The 17,371-nt window shown below is 43.3% G+C and overlaps 1 protein-coding gene across 4 annotated transcripts in view; it reads right to left on the bottom strand.

Annotated features, from left to right (window-relative positions):
* The window catches only part of rhobtb4 (Rho related BTB domain containing 4), a 42,537-nt gene extending 31,111 nt beyond the window's left edge, over positions 1-11,426 (bottom strand). The window contains exons 1-2 of one of the 4 annotated variants that reach the window (XM_071482679.1): positions 11,290-11,426; positions 10,524-10,664 (exon numbers count right to left, since the gene is read on the bottom strand). The gene's annotated coding sequence lies outside the window, so the exon portion shown is untranslated. Of the gene's footprint in view, positions 1-10,523; positions 10,978-11,289 lie in introns of those variants that run through there. The other 3 variants (XM_071482680.1, XM_071482678.1, XM_071482681.1) reach the window with 3 other exon arrangements.
* Between the last annotated feature and the right edge of the window lie 5,945 nt (positions 11,427-17,371).

The raw sequence follows: 17,371 nt of genomic DNA, 5'->3' as shown, positions 1-17,371 counted from the left end.
TTTTCAGCATAGTGAAAGATCACTTTAATTACCATGGGAAATGAGTGTTGAGCCAGTTAGGGGCTTGGTGGATTCAATGGCTGTGCAGGACTGAGGGCATTATAGGGATGAAGAAGAGCTAGGTGCTTAGGTCAAGGGCCTGGCTGGAAATTACGTCAAGGTGGAGTGTGAGAATCAGGTTGAGGAATGAGACAGAGATAGACAGGGAAATGGGGACAGAGATCAGGAAGGAAGGGAATAAAGGACCAGGGCGAGGTCAAAGCCACGAAGATGAGGAAAGAATTTGGGTTAGCAAGGGAAGGAACGTCATCAGGTCCTAGCCTATGGACTTGACTGCAAAAGCAACACAACAACACAACAACCACAGAAAGAAAACAGAGACATATAGTATTATGGGCAGATTCTTGGGCCCAGTCCAAAATATGAATATGAATCATCTATGGGTTTGCATTGAGACACTCATAAGTATTCACGTCATTCATTCTTAGTTATGGTGAGCATGTAAATACAAAAAGTTCACAATTTGAAAATGTAGTATAAATGTAGTATATCCACTCAGTATTTTATGAACATGTTGAACTACACACCAAATGGCAGGAAGACAATACATTGCAGAATTACTCCTTCCACTCACAGCCTCTTTCGAATCTGAGACCAAAGCTGAGGCTGAAGAACACACTGAAGAACAGACCCAGGATCAGCACATGTTGGTGGGATTCTGACTCGCTGACTTGCTATATCATGCCTCTTAACAAATCTAACAAGTGTAATCCACTGAACGGTTTCTCTGTGCCACCTCTGATTAGACAGCTTGAAAATGAGTTAATCCTCCAGCTATATTCCCTCGTAATTCCTTAATATGTCCGAATCCATTAGCAGGGATCAGAGAGGAGCTTGTCACAGGCTATATGCAAAGTGTCTTAAATAGTATTTTTTTGTTTGAGTTCATTGTGATAGTAAGTAAAAGGTAAATGGATAGGATATTAGAATTAAACTTAGCCTATGTAAAAGAGGAAACCCCACATGTTAAGATAACGCAAAATGATGTAGGTGCCACACTTTTTTTTACTATTCACTTTAGTGATGGATTTTCTTTTTTGGATTTAAATGATTGAGACTTAAGTCTGGTGTTTACTGATGACCTGTAGGGCAGCTGAAAAACAATTTGGCTGCCCTGTTAGTATTCATGACAGTCACAAAATAATTTAGGTCATGTAGGAGGAATAAGACACTCTGCCACCAAGAATAACAATATAAGATGCATTGTAAATTGATGTTGGTTATGATCGCATTTAATACTCTGTAATAGTGTTTAGGGGGAATATTTCCTCTATGTAATCCTCAAATGACCCAGCAGACACTCTGTTTCAATGCAAAGAGATTACCATTATGGCTAACATGCTCTAGAGCACTGTACACTATAGGGTACATTTAAAAGTGTTATTGACAAGCCCACTAATGGCAAATCAATGGGTGGTCAACGACAATGTACCGTAATTTGTAAATCAGCCAGGAGGTATTTCCAAAGATGTGTGCAATCTATCACAGGACACTGACACCTGGCTGATATCTGTGGTGAGGTTGGGAATGTTGGTAACCTCTGTGAACCTCAGACAGGTCCGCAGCCACTCTCACAGTCTGGTGAGAATGTATCAGAGTAAACTTTGGACTGGGGTTGAAATCAGACAACAAACAGGAAAAGGTGAGGGAGGGCAAATGGAGCTCACATTCCCCTTAAGAACTGCATGAAAGAAGGAGAAAAAAAGTTCTGTGCTTGTTTCATGTATTGTCTTGACATGCAAAAGGGACATATTGCTCGGTTTAAGAAATAAAAAATGTAAATTAATGTGAAACTGTTCAAATTTCTGAATGATGTGGCCAGTAACCAGGAGGAGGAGCAATGGAAAAATGCTAAAGCTGAGAGGAGAGAGATGCATTTGGCCTCAGAACAGGTCAGTCAGTATTCCAGAAACAGCCTGATCAAACAGAGAGTGAAGCCAAACCAAACACCTCTGGACTTCAGTCTGGCACAGAGAAGCGTAGCTGCAGCCCCGCCGAGATGACACTGCACACAGTCAGTGCATCAGCCCATCACTCTCTGCAGAGTACTGTACAGCAGAGGGTCCCAACCTCTTTGGCTTTTGAACCCTTAAAATGAAGTTAAATCCACCTGGCACCTCCCCTCACATTCTGGGTTGCATACACCAGTTGTGATTAGTTAAACTAATGAGTGATTTATTTATTTTCATGGTTTTATCTGAGTGACTTTCACAGGCTTAAGGAGATTAAAGAAATTATCCAGTCATTCATAAGGCCTTTTCCAATTTCAGTGTACCCAAAAATATGTTTTTCTGTTGTCCACTTATCTCAAGATTTATCCAGAAATCCCTTTTGAGGGGGTCCCACCCTCCAGGTTAAGAACCACTGCTCTTGAAAGCTATAGCCTGAACCAGTGTGCTGCTTTAATCAGCTGATCAGACAGCTTATCAAAGATACAGCATGTCAGTATTAAAACCGGTTGGCTATGTAATTGTCATATTTGATATTTTGTTTATTTAATTGTAAAATATCGTACCTAAAAACTCTTCAAATTAAATTCATTTGGCATTTTTGGTGTGTATATTGACCCAAATATCAGATATGCTGTCATTCTTCAACTTCACTTCCATTTTTTTACAATCTGAAACATCTATATTGGTGTCAGCCTAATCTAGTATCCATCTTCCTCTATTTAAAACATGCTGTTGCTCACAGATACAGAAATAGATAGGTGCAAAAGAAGAGGAGGGAAAGAACAGGCGTGTAAAAAAAAACAGAAACCACAGACAGACTGAGACACAGACAGACAATAATAAACTACATTACAGAAAGTCGAGGCATAACAGGAAGGTCCTTTGTTGTGTTTACTTCAAATAGCCTGCATGTTTATCCATTTTAGCTGCTGAGTTCCTCATATTGTGTTGCACTTGCACAAACAAAAGCAAACCTGTTGTGAGGTGAAAACCTTGCGTCTCACATCCATAGAGAAGCAACAATGCATTTATCTCAATGGAAATGCAATTTTGATTTTATTCAATTACGCACTGAGTGGATTTTATAACCCTGAGCATAGAGGAGCCATGTAATCCTTCAGCTGGCCTGAAAACACAGAAATCACCAAATGTAGAGGCACAATTTTCACCTGACAGCAGTGGAATGCAATGCCCTACATGCTGCTTGAATCTGTCAGGATGGAGGTCAACATGCATCTCCAATTGTGGGGATGTTGTTAAATGAGACAGCAAAAGCACAAGCACACACACAAATAGATGATACACTATGCACAGTAGCCATCCTAAAATAGTGTGATGGAAAAATCTATACTGGTGTCCGGTTATTTCCGCACTGCTTCACGGTGGCCTGGTGATACAACCGGCATACAATGGTCACCGCACACTGTGACCACATGTCATTCACTTGCCAAGCTGCAGCAGAGCCACACATGCTTTAATCATTTGAATAAGGGCAAGGGGCAAGGGGGTGGCAGCTCTTTTGGATGGTGCATTACTGTTGATCCCAGCTAATCCTAACCACTTGTGAACAGAGGTCATTCAGACCAGAGAAATGTTCAGATGAAACACACTGAGATACTCTGGCAATGCGCACAAATTGTAACCCACGCTTATCTCAGAATGACCTGCACAATTCTATATGGTTTCTAACCGTTTAGCTGAGACACACAGTATGTCCCTACTGCATTACTGATCACTGCGTCGAGGGGGAAGTAAAACAAAGAGCATGGAGCATAACAACACTCAAGAAGTCAATATTTCTGCAGAACATGACCTCTGTTGAGAAATGCATCTGTATATAGTAGCACATGGTATTAACAAGGAATGATATTGATGATATTGATTAAATATTTATATTGAAATATATTCTAGTCAGAGACAGAGGAGAGAGAGAAACAAAGAGGGAGATTATTTTATTGTCAGACTGCATGACAATTTAGAAATTGTCTGTCCTTGTATAACCACAATGGATTTACAAAGTGTCCTGTGTCTGACAATGCCTCTGGTCTTTGGGGTTTCCATGAACATGAACAAGCTGTACATCACAGAGCTTTTTCGATTTTTTTTTTTTTTTGATGGGGGGGGGGGGGGGGGGGGGTAAGTGTACTTCAGCTGTGGCCATTAGTGGAGATATGGGATGAGAACGTCCACACATCACACATAAATGTCAAATGCTTTGGTTTTGGAGTAGACCTGTGAAGATGTCTGACCAGAGACTCAGTATTTAATTAGGACACTTGGCATGGCCATCCCTGGACTAATGAGCTGAAATCCTTACAGGTTACTTTGTGATATTCAGGGGAACAGGAGCAAAATGTTTCTCATGTATATGGAAAATGGCCTTTTGATATATTATGAACAAAAATTACAAACATATTGCCTCATCAAGAAAAGCTACAGTCTACAGTCTTTGTTTGTTGTGTGAGCTGGTTAAAAATAAGAATGAGGTCAATTTTTTGTTTTGCAGTCCTGTCTACAAGGATGTAAGGGCTGTACTTTATAGGAAAATGTCCTCTATTTATGTTAGACTTGTGAAAAACTTGAGTTGTGCTTCAGGAAGGAAACTTTTCTGCAGCCGAAGGCAGAATTTTTTGCATCCTGTAATTTTGTAATGAAATCAATTGAAATGTAATGAAATGTTTGACCACGGCTCGACCACTGCAACTGTACGTTTGGTGTCTTGTAAAGCCACCAGGGTTGGGCACTTTGTATGCATGATATGAAAGCAGAGAACTAACCTGACTTCTAAGTTTTATTAAGTTGTTCCTTCACTTTGTTTAAATTAAGGGAGTGGTCCTTGAAGTGTGCGATCACTAAAAATAGATCCAAACAGCAAATGGCTAACCAAACCACATAACATGTGGTGAGTCAATTTCAGATTTTCATGTGGGAGCAAACCACAGAGACTGGAGTCAGACTGGGACGATGACGATGACAGAGTTCTCATTTGCAACTTGCTACCCTCAGTTATCATGTCTGATTCATCCATTCTGGTGTTTGTGTGTGTGTGTGCGCGCGTCTGTGTGTGTGTGTGTGTGAGAGAGAGAGAGAGAGTGTAAGAGTGTCAGTCAGGTTGCATCAGCCTCCTGAAACTGCAAAATCAGGCAGCCCTCAATCAAATGGCATGTGGGTAGTTAAAAACACACAATGTGTATGTATAAAAACAAAGGTGAGGGGAAACACCTTAGCCTTGTGACACATACAACCACACGAGCACACACACAATTGCAGATTAAAAGCCTGTGGTTTCATGAGTGGCTTGGCAAACATAGAAACTGGTCTGACCCTGATTAGCAAGAATGGCACCCTTGGGCGTTTCTCTCATTACAGATTAGTTTAAAGCCTCCAGTTCTTACTAAAGGAGAGACAGACACACAAAGACAGGCTGAGAGCATATGCATGTGTCAGTGTGTTTATGTCTATATCAAGGGGCTTGCAAGGAGTTCATATGCTTCTCTGTGTGTCACTGTGTCTGTATATGTCTGCTAATGAGTTTGGGAGTGTGGTAAGATTTTTGGTGTGTTAGGGTGTGGGAAAAGGGAGGCATTCTGAGAAATTAGATGCTTTCTGGGTGCAATGAAAGCAACGAACTGCCAAAACACAGCAGCAGCTAGGGTCACAGACAAGCCAGCGTGTAACCATTGTTCTCCATCACATTCATGTGTCCCATTAACACCAGCAATTAACTACAGGCAGAGTTAAAATGACATGAGGGCAAATGTCTACGTGACATGAAGCATACACCTCTCAGAACTTTTTCACGGTCTGTCATGGACAGGAAAGAAAATAAAACTGCGAACAAGCTCTCCCTCTCTCTTCCTCACTCTCTCTCACACCAAGGCACAGCCAATCACTGATGTTGCTGAAGGTGCTAACTGGGGTTTCTTAATTCTTAGTTAATGAAAGCCACCGCCGCTGAATAGTGTGTGTGATGGGATGTGACTTGTTGTTATTACAGGAAGGCAAGGTGGATAGACAGGCGGACAAGATGTGAAAACAAACAGGAAGATAAAGAGACAGACAGCCAAGGCTTGCAGGCGCTGAAAATGAGAGACGCTAGAGACACTGTGTGTGAACAACACAGATGCCAGACATATGGGGCTGTTTGGATTCATACAAACATGGGAAGTAGCTGGTGGTGGAGGTTGGTGGGGGGGGTCAGCCTCCTAACTCCTGTAGGGGATGCAAGGAGACAACCACACCCATCCGACCATGCTAGTACCCCAGAATACACACACACGCATACACGCACGCATCTACCAGTAACTACTAGTATAAAACCCTCAGACAACCTCCTACGGTGTGAAATGTAATCTGTGATTGCAGCACACACACTTGAATACCTAGTTGGCATTTCCTCAGTCATATGACTGCGGAGCCAATTCACCCAAGGGGATCGGCTTTCTGCCACAAATGAGAAGAGCAGATGCTAAAGAAAGAGACACCCGGGGATCAAATTGCACACAAAGTTGCACACATACAAAAATATGCATGCATAATCATGCAGATGCACAGAAAGATATATCTGTCAAAGGGAGACAGATACACCACCATGGTGCTCAAAGGCGCATGCACACAAACAAAAAAAGATAAATAGAGAAGAGCCTCAACCAAGCAACCAAGCTGTGCGAGAGACATAGGATGACACTTGGAAAAAGTTTAAGGCAAGACGCAACCACTAAGATTGAGTTTTCTGAGGTGGATTTACACAGAAACAAAATGGTGTGTTTTTTTCATTCATTGCAATCCAATAAGCACTGAACATACCAAAACTGAAATAACTAGTACTGTGTAAAACCTTTGACCAACAACTCTTTCCCCATATTCTGTCAACAGTGAGGTTGCGTAATACACCTCCCTATCAGTGAAGCCACCCTGGAGCTCTGGACACAACCCCCTGTCAGAGCCTGGCCTCAGCCCAGCTCAGAGCTGTCTGAGCGGCCGCAACTGGACGAGGGCACCCTGCCTGAAATGAACTGGATCTTTTATCTCCTCTCGCCCTGTTAGTCTGGCACTGCCCTGTCCTCTCCTCACTGGCAACACACCTTCTTATCACTCACACACACACACACACACACAACTCATTCCATCACACATGAGATGTCTGGCCTTGTAAAGATGTGCTTTACTTCCTGCATACATGACAACATGTGACACGTACATGCAGGGTATTGGGAGTATGAAAGACTGTTACAGCCCTTTGTGTTTGACTTTATATTAATATTGTTTTTATTGTGGACCAGACTAATATTGACATTTGTTTGCTCATTGTAATTCAGCTGCAGAGGCCTGATCACACTCACTCAGACACACATACAGTCAAAACAGAGAGAGTGGGAGCGTTAGTGACACAGTGCAGCAGATTACCACTTTAGAGGAAGTGAAGAGGAAGTTTTATGAGTTTTATGTGTGGAATCTGTTTTAGAAGTGTTGAGAAGTTACAGTAACAGAGGTTTTTCAGACTGTCTGGAGGGTTTACTGTTTCTATTTTAATATCCTCTATTTAAATCCTGTCTTTACCATATTTCAGTTCAAACTTAGAAGGGCAAGTTGACAAAAGTTGGAGCTAAAAGAGGGTTCAAGCTACTTCTTTTGCTCTCTGATTTATCATGTTTACAATCATATGCAGTCCAGCGCCTGACATACTCGACGGCTCACTTGCTCTCTTTCTCAATCTCCTCTTGTCTTTCGCACTCCCCTTAGCCTGCCCTGCTCTAATTTCCCCTCAGCTGAAACCCCTTCGTGTCCCTCTTCCTCAAGATCTGTACTCCTTTTTCCTCCCTTCTTTCTACTCTCCTTTCAGTTTCTGTCTTATCCATTTTCAAACAATCTCCTTCTCTTCTCTTCTCACGAGAGATCCTATCCTCCTTAACTTTCCCCTCGCTCCCTCGCTCTGCTTTCTGCTCTTGCATACACATTCTTTGCTCACTGACACCGTGTTTAAAAAACAACCAAAGAGGCAGCCAGTAAGAGAGAAACAAACTGTACAGTTGCCATCACCAGCACAATCACTTGCTTCTCTCTCTCTCTCTCTCTCTCTCCCCCTCTCTCCTAAACTTACTTAACAGGACAAACATCATGTGGTGCTGGTGAGAGAAGACACTGTTGTATGATGACTGTGAGTCTCTGTTAGTTTCTCATTTTCTATGTGTGAATGCCTGTACAAACAATACACACTATTCCGCCCATGCACACAGCCCCCCACTCATTCTGAATCCAGTTGAGGGGAGGTGTGGGCTAGAAGCAGACTGTGTGCCGTATGTATGTATTTCTGTGTTTCAGCGTATGTGTGTCACAATCTGCTGCTCAGCTCCCGTCAGCCCTTGTTTCCAGTTCCTGCTTAATTTCTCCCAAGCCACGCTTCTCCCCTCACCTCCCATTCACCTGTTTGCCCCACCCATCCTCACACATGTTCCCACTCATCAGACCTGCAGCCACTTCAGTTCATACCTGCACCTCGCAGACCAATCAGTCTGGGAATATATATACTTGTTAACTCTGGTTGTCAGTCTGCATTTGGGTCCTCTTATCTGTGTTCCTGGCTTTAGCCGTGACATTGCGCACATGTAACTGTGTGTGTGTAATATTGCTCAACTCACACAAAGGCACAGCTTCTTATATGACTCCCCAGCTGTGTGGAGTTGGCCCACTAGTCGGCCATACAGCAGCCAAGAATGTTTGGTGTGCAACCTTACTGGAAAGCCCCAGTTACCCACACACACATACATACACACACACACACACACACACACACACACACACACACTTCCAGCCTCCTTTGGAGAGAACCTACTCCTCAGAGCAGGGGCAGACAGAGGGACGGGCCTCACCCCAAAGGAAGAATGGTTCAAATTCCACAGCTGATAGAAAAACACAGAGGAGTGGGACAGAGTGGAGGAACTGATGTCAACTGTATCAGACCCCCCCCCCCCCCCCACACACCCACCATCTCCTCTCTGCTCACAGAATAGGAAAAATAAAGAAAAGGGAAGAGAAAAAAAAAATCAGGAAATATTTGACTCTTGTGGGCATTGTTGGTGTGCTTGCTAACTGCCATGGTTTTGGCTGCTGTTAGAGATACCAACTTTCCATCCATGCTTTGGCCTTTATGTGCTTTAGCACATTCAGCTACTGTCTCAAATGGGATACTTTAGTCAGTGCACTCATATGTAATACTCTGTCTACACAGTATACTCACTGGCGTAGTGCATGAATTTTGACAGGGTTGTGTAGCAAATTAAACAATGCCATTGTGCGTTTCACAGAAAGACAGTTGAAACCCGCCAAAGTTTCTGCTGCCTTCTTTGAGTATGTGACTTAAGAATGAATCTTTTACGTTTCTGTGTGCGCCCCGTTTCATGCTACATTAAAATTAGGCCACCATCTGTGCCAACTATGTGTCCTCCTTCCTCAGCCACCATTTTCACAACTTAAGTAATACACTGGTGTATGTACTGTAGCCAAGATGGCGACTGTTGAGGGTGAGACTTGTCCATCGTGTTCCACTCAACTTTTTGGCCGTTTTGAGTGCGCCATCCGGGTACTTCCAGTGCGCTGCCAGTTGCCATAAATGTCAGTGAAAACACATGAATGCACTCAAAATAGCAAGTGTAGTATGGAAGTACGCGATTTAAGACACAGCCAGTAACTGCAGTGGCCACTGTTTGTCTCTGCAGACACTGAGTAACTCCACTCCAGAGCTATCCCCTTAAGTTGGACTCACCCAGGCTGCAGGTGGTGGAGCTATGTGATTCTGTATTTAAGCAAGCAAAGGAAACTGGACTTTTGAGAAGCACAACCTGTCTTATTGTTTGATTACCGTACCACCAAAAAGAGCCTGGTTAAGCCTAATTGATAAGTGTACAGCCTTCTTATCCAGCCTTTTTAAAAATATTGCCATGGGGAAATACACTTACTGCTAGGTAGCTTGCTTGTATTATATATATATATATAAACTATCATTACATACCATCCCACATTATAACATTTTGATAGGCTATCAGTTGAATATATTTTAACTCAGTATCTCAATTCTTTAAAAGCAGCCACAGCTAAACAGTCAATAAAAGCTAACTCACCAAAAATTGAAATTACAACAGCCCCTTTTGGGGAGAAACGCACGGCTTTTATCAATGTTGTGCAGAATTTGTCTTGGGTTGATTTAAAGTGACACACCCACATTCGTTCTATAAACGTAAACATTAATCATAAAATCATAAGTAGCGTTTTATTCACGCTAAGGTTTTGCAAATATAACCATGGGGTAAATTACAGTGCAATGCAAAAGATGCCATGAGACTTCTCGGGGGTGAAAAGGCTTAAAAAAAAAATCCGTCCGGAGCAGAAGTTAAAAACAGGCGAAGAACCATCCAAACTAACTGGACCGTTATGCAACCTGTCAGCATGTGGGCTGTGTTGTGGAGCGCTGCGTTGCGAGCACATACAGTTGAAATTCACAAGTTAAGGTCCTACCTTTGAAAGACACGCACCTCTGGAATCAGTTTCTGGTCTCTCTTTCCCCTCGACGTCCACTCTCAGTTCACACCTCTCCGCCGCTCTTTTCCCCCTCAGTTTATTCTGGGCAGCGCTCGTCTCTCGCTTCTCCCCATTAAACTGCACAAAAGGCACAAAACACACGCGATCACTTCAGGGCATTCCTCTGGATGACAGCATCTTGTAATCATAACTCAAATGTGTGTTGTTTTTTTTTTTTTAAACACTTGCTCCGTCTCAGCCTGGACTTGAACGCCCTCAAATTATCGGCTTCGTTTCTCAACGCGCGCGTTTGCTGAAGATCTGCCACAGCTGACAGAAGAGAAACACTCCCGACTGCTGAAGCCGAGAGACGCCAGGAGGAATGTAATTACATGAGGACTGCTGCATATTGCAAAACCTGCAGACATGCTCGCGTTTGCAGCCCCCCCCCCCCCCAACCCGCCACCCCCTCCGCTATTGCACCCTGGGATCTGTCTGGGCTGTTGTCCGCCTGTGGTCCTGATGCGAGTTTTTTCCACGTCCCTTTTGTTGTTTCTGTCACACCTACAAGGAGGGAGCACATGGAGGAGACTGACTTTCTTTTGTCTGTAGTTGATGCTGACTCGACACAGACCACCGAGAGATTTTGCATTTCACCCTCACCCACATCTGCCTGATCTCATCTCAATCTGATCTCTGACCATTCCTATTTATTTGGTTTAATAACAGTCATGCTTGTTTTCATCCACGTCCCCTGTCTCACCAAATTTCTCGCCTGAAGTTCAGTCCTCGCTTGGGAGTGGACTGACGCCGCCGTCTCTGTGTCTGTCTGTCTGTCTCTCTCTCCTCTCCTCCCCTTGCCTTCTCTCGTTGTCTCTCCCGAGTGGTGGCAGAGCCCAGTTATGTTTCGCTCCAGACCAGCCTTCACCGACAGCACGCCAGCGCAGTGACGACAGCCTCATTGCTAGTCACCAGTGCCACACCCATCCATTCATAAAGTAGAGAGGGTGCCAGGCTCCAGACCGGACAGTGCGCACGGTGAGGAGGGCGTAGTAAAGCATCTATTCCTGTAGGGACTGAGGGATTGCCTATGATATTCTTTCTGTCTCATATTTTTGCATCCTATATTCTAAGTAGGGAATTTATAGCAACTTTTTTTTTTTTCACTACCGCATATGTTCACTGTAATGTTGGCCAGGATTTTCTCGGATGCTTCTGCAAGCATGTGTTATTGTTCAGAAACGTTGCATTAAGTCCCCTACAGCATTACATGTAGCTTATGGGCTATATGCCGGAATTGAAGGCACCAGTCGACAAATTAAACTGCATCATATGGGGGAACCTGTGCAAGTTTATTAGAGCTGAAACAATTCATTATTTTTTGACAGGCTTTAAGTTGAATTTACATGCAAAAATGCAAAAATCCCCTGCTCTCCTCAGTCTCCTATAATGACAGACTGAATGTCTTTGTGTTTGGTACTGTGGGCTGGACAAAACATATGAAATAATTTGAAGACATCTCCTCAGATGATGGGAAAGTGATAGCAATTTTGAACTATTTTCTGCACCAAAACATTACTTGATGTAAACTCAATTGGTGTGTGTCAGATTTATTAATGTGCCTCATCCGCAGTACAATGAGTCACTTTATATACTATAATAACAATACATATATTTACACTGGTAATATGATGCTCAGTCTTGCTGTAGAGCACTTGAGGAGGTCAGGTGCTTTGTGCTCCTATAGCCTGAATACAGGTCTTCCTCGCTCTGTCAGTCAGTGCTGACTTCACCATGTTCACCTGCTGAACCTGCCTGTTTGTGAAAAGCTGCGTCACATTACACAATCTGCAGTGCACATTTAGTTGACAGCACGTTTACACCTTTGTTTTGACCTTTACAGCTACTCAACCACTTCATTCTGAAATTATTTGGATGTGTGTTCACGCCTAACAGAACACTATTCTGTAGTTGATTAGGTCACCACCCACGGGGTGGATGCTGCCCGCAGCTATGGTTCGTGTGCAGTAGTTCTAAGAAGGAGCTATTAATCAGTCATCTGCCATGTGTGTGTCCCCTTTGTCTTATTCAGCCTCATCAATGTTAATATATCAACATTTTCTAAAGATTAATTGTTTTGAATACATTCTTAATTGGACACTGATACCCAGGTGATGGCCAGTCATACTACAGCATCTTCCCTGGAGCATATTACTTCCTGGCATCATGACAGCAGTACTGGGACCACCAGCAAATTTTGTCAGTCCACGTATCTGAACCAACAGCCTTCCAGGCACAGACCAGCTTCTCTGAACATCTGTGGTGCTGATCTGAATTGCATCTTCAGTGGCTTGGACTAAACTTGGTGTCATGATTCATCACTTGGGAACATACTAATAATACAGTATCCTTCTGTATGGTTCCTTTGGGTCCCTCTGTATGGAGGTACTTCTTCAGTTATTACCTTCTAATGACAGCCAGGCCGCTTGTGTGAAGAAGCTTAGAAGCTGTGTCTTTAAGATTTTGCTGACCCTTACAAACTCCGTTATGGAGAATCAAATTACAAAGTGTTACATTTCCACTTATAAAGAAGCAGGGACAGAATGCTAATGTACAAAGAGACACAACATGAAAAAAAAAACAGCACTCTAATTCAGTCTTCAGTGTCGACTGGTTTATTAGAGCTGTCAGTGACGCATTTCAGCACCAGCCCTCATCAGCATTTCTAGAAAAATGCAGTTCTCTGTCTACACATTTCTGCACTTGGCAAAAGCATAAATGTCAGGCAACTGTGGGGTCATGAGAGGCCCCCTGTTTCTCATAGATTCTCTGAGGCTCCTGCTCAGCCAAGCATCTGAAACAGCCATTGTCCTGTTAAGGCAACCAAGCAACCTGCCCAGGCTTGCTCCTATCTCAGCGTGCATGCAAGTCCTAGGCAACCATCCTCAGGCTGTGGCCACTAGGAATGGGACTCATGCACACAGATGCAAACACACACACACCAGGACAGACGGGTGATGGAACATCATGCTGTAGCTATGACATGGATACCGCTGGGATGAACTACTACTGCAAATGCTAAAAAAAATATATACCTCATTTGTGTTCTGCATACAGTATTTCCTGAGTTCTGCTGACATACAATATGATACAATGAAGGTCATATGACTGTCTGTGTGTTTAGTCTGTTCACTTGTCTGCTTTTGTTAGGCTTGTTCCCTCTCTTCGTCATGACATACACAGGCGTGCTGAACCTTTATATCAAAGTGTCTTGTACAGCACTTTTCCGTTGCCATGGGCCTCTGCTATAGCACTATTGATGCAGCCATATGGGCACAATGGGGGCATAATGGGGGCATCCACATGGTTTGCCCCTCTCTCTCTCTCTCTCTCTCTCTGTCAGTCTTTCTCCTGAGGGGGCAAACTGCTGATCCCAGGGGTGTGAAAGGCCTGCATCAGCTAAATTTCCACAAACAAACACAGTTGGCCTATGCATGTCACCCCACATACAGACAGACAGACACACACACACAAATACACATTCACACATGCACACAAACAAACAATACACCACTCACTACACACACACAAAGAAAAAGGTGATCTTTGTCCCGTGCCGATCGATTTCACTCAGCAACTCTGTATCTCCGATGTGGCATTTCAGGAGCCACAATGGCCTTTGACACCAGCCAACGGATGACCACAATGACATCTAACTTTGGACACTGACTGACCACAATGGGCCTCTCTTTGCCTCAGAGCCTCTGCCATTCTTCTGCCTGATCTCCCAGACAAAGCAGTGTTACAGGAGTACCAATTGAGCTTGAACAATTGCTAACAAAGGAGTCACTGACTTGGTGTTTCCAGCCCTCTTGCCAACTGTACCACATGCTGGGCAGTGTGGTGTGGAGGTGAATTAGCATCATGCGCAGCCCTGCACAGAAAGATTGTTCAAACTTGACTTTGTGGCAGAGTTATTGATTTGTAAACAAATGTTTTAGGAAAAATGGTTTGAGCCACGGTGTGAGACTCAGGTTTAGATCGGTAGGAGATTTTATTTATCATATAAAATAGGCTACCAAAAATATCAACTGTCTCCAGAAGTTTTAAATCTAATGTCTCTATTGAGAATACTTGTGCCAACTAGAAAAAATAGATTCCAGGATCATCATTCTAACATGTCCTACTTTTATTTACACAGTGACGTAAAATATGACTAAAATTCAGAGGAAATGACTGCGAGTCAGAGACAGAGACAGTTGAACCGTCTCTCAGCCCAGGATTCTGCTGAAGAAGGAAGTGGTGGTTCACTGGAGTCCTAAATGTTAGTCAACCACAGGTCTCTAATGTGATCGTCCAGGAATAGGCAGTTTGGGAAAACAAAACCTCCCCCAAAACTCTACAATACCCTCTTTACCTGCTAAACTACCTCCTAGATTGGTGCAGTGCATTTTTTGGGGTTGAGTTTGTTTTCGTACCATGTTCTTAGGTGGCATGGATTTGCTGTATTTTGTTTATATGTATGTGCGACCGTTTTGCATCTGGCCTGTCTGTTGCAGCCAAATAAAGCTGAATTTGAAACCTGAAGCAATGTGCTTAAACAAATGCTATTTGGCCCCATCATGACCCCATTAGGTTTGTGTAGATTACTTTTCCTATTTGTGCATATGTAGTCCATGCACATGTACTGTGCACACTTTGTATATGTTTGAAGACCTCAAAAAAAGCAGGGATTTGTGTAATTCCTGGAGATGACTGAGGGGCCAGGTGTCAGTGTGGACAGAGATCAGAGAGACGATGGCATAACACCTACCAGGAGTTAATCCCTCAGTCCCCTCCGTACATCCATCCACCTCCATCAAGGGGTGCCATCCAGACCTGGGCCTGCACCCACCCAGTTTTGGGTGCCTGTCCTCCTTGGACCACACTCGAAGCTGTCTGCGTCCCTCCTGGGCGTCACTTAGGTGCTATGAATAGACACTGGCGTATGCTCAGTGCTGTCAGCTGGGCATTGGCACGTGTGGCTCATGTCAGCACGGCCGCAGCACAATGCTCCCGACTGGCGTCACTGCACCGACAGCACATTCGGGTCGCCATGGAAACAGGAACGAGCACAGCTACCTCTGCCCTTACATCCATTGGTTGTGTTTTCCAGACAAACTCTTTCTCTCCCTGTTTTTTCCTGTCTCTCTTTCCCTGACACTCTCCTGCTCTTTCTTTTTTCTTTCTCTGACGTGACTTGTGACGCTCAGCAGGGAACTGGAGGTTTGAGATTCTATCCACAGGGCTTCATATTCAAAAGCTGTTAAAGTCATTGTCATTGATGTTCTCACCGTTATAATGAAAAATACAGGAACGCAAGTGCATGTGTATTTACACATGGTCTGGGTCTTCAAGTCTCCTTTGGATTTTGTGTAAATGTGTGTGTTTCTGTAATGGTTTCCTCACCAGTGAGTCAATGGCCAAAGCAGGAGCTTCTTAAGGTCTTCCAAGGACATGGGGCTTGTCACGTCCCTCTTCTCCTCTGACTTTCTCTCATAGCCAAACTTTTTATCCTCTCACTTCATCCACACAGGCATGCAGCGTGGGAGTGACTGGCCATAATGGAGGGGTGTGTGGGTTACTTTGTTTTTCACGAAGGTCCAACAGCTTTCTCAGGACAAATGAGCAGGTTGCAGTGTTTGTACTTCTGCTCTATTTACCACTTTGTGTTTAATCACACATAATTTACTGTGTCCTGGCAAACAGTCATGAGGCCAGATGGGTGGAGTGGACAGGTAGACCTACTAAGTTAACAAAACTAAACTAACAGTCAGGAGTTACTCATCAGCTGAATTCACTGCCCAGTATTGTGGTTTTTAAGTTTTTAATCTCCTGAGAGTGCGTAGGCTAAGACACAGGTCCCTGCTTTCAGAGTCTGGCTGTTTAATATGAAAACAATGATTATCCTGCTCCTCTTCCTCTATCTTGTCCTATTCGTCCAAAGCAATGACATCATGAGCATATTTCATAAGTTGAACAAAAATCTTCAACCTAACCTCTTTGAGTGATTTGGCAAGCATCATTATCATCAGAAGAGCTGAATTCATCTGTTGAAACTATGAGGTTATTTACTGCCAATAGTCAGATGAAACATAGCACAAAAGTCTAAACCCGAGGCAAGACTCTGATACATGATACTAGGATGCACACCTTTCAGAGGAGTCATTTATGTATCAGTCATGGAAAGGTTAAGTTCATGTCCAGTGAGTTCTGCAAGAAAAACATTAACTGACAATGATTAAGACAGAGCCAGTCAGTTAAAGGTTAAATCACTCATACGCTACTTCTATTTGTCATTGTCTGTATCGGGTTGTGGGTGTGTGCATGTGGGCACATATTTAACATGTGTGTATTTGTGGTGCGTGCATATTAATGTTGAGTGACAGAACAGCTGGGGAATGTGCTGGGTAAAAAGGGTCAGTAGGGCACCACTCCAACTCGAGACGTGCATGTGTAAGCTTTTGAGAACTAAATGTTCTCATGTAAAATGTAAACTCTAAACAAATGTAACTGGTGAAAAACATTTCAACCAATATACTTAGGTGCAGCGCAACAGAACTGCAGTTTATAGTTTTAAATCCTGGCCATCAAAACTAAAACTAGAATGGCACTCAGCAGAGCCTCTGCCAAGGCCAACTAATGCTACATATGTCTGTGAGACCCATTCACACCAAATTGTACAAAGTCATAGATCTCAACGCCATTAATATGTCTGATGTTTTTTTCATTAAGGTCCATAAATTATCTCCTGAGAAATTGCCTCATCTCGCTATGTTAAGGAACGTGAAGAAAAACATTCCTGG

Source organism: Trachinotus anak, unplaced genomic scaffold, assembly GCF_046630095.1.
Source record: "Trachinotus anak isolate AG129_WGS33_773 ecotype Australia unplaced genomic scaffold, CSIRO_AGI_Tana_v1 ptg000008l, whole genome shotgun sequence".
In the NCBI taxonomy this organism is placed as follows: Eukaryota; Metazoa; Chordata; class Actinopteri; order Carangiformes; family Carangidae; genus Trachinotus; species Trachinotus anak.
This window is presented reverse-complemented; position numbering and strand designations above follow the sequence as displayed.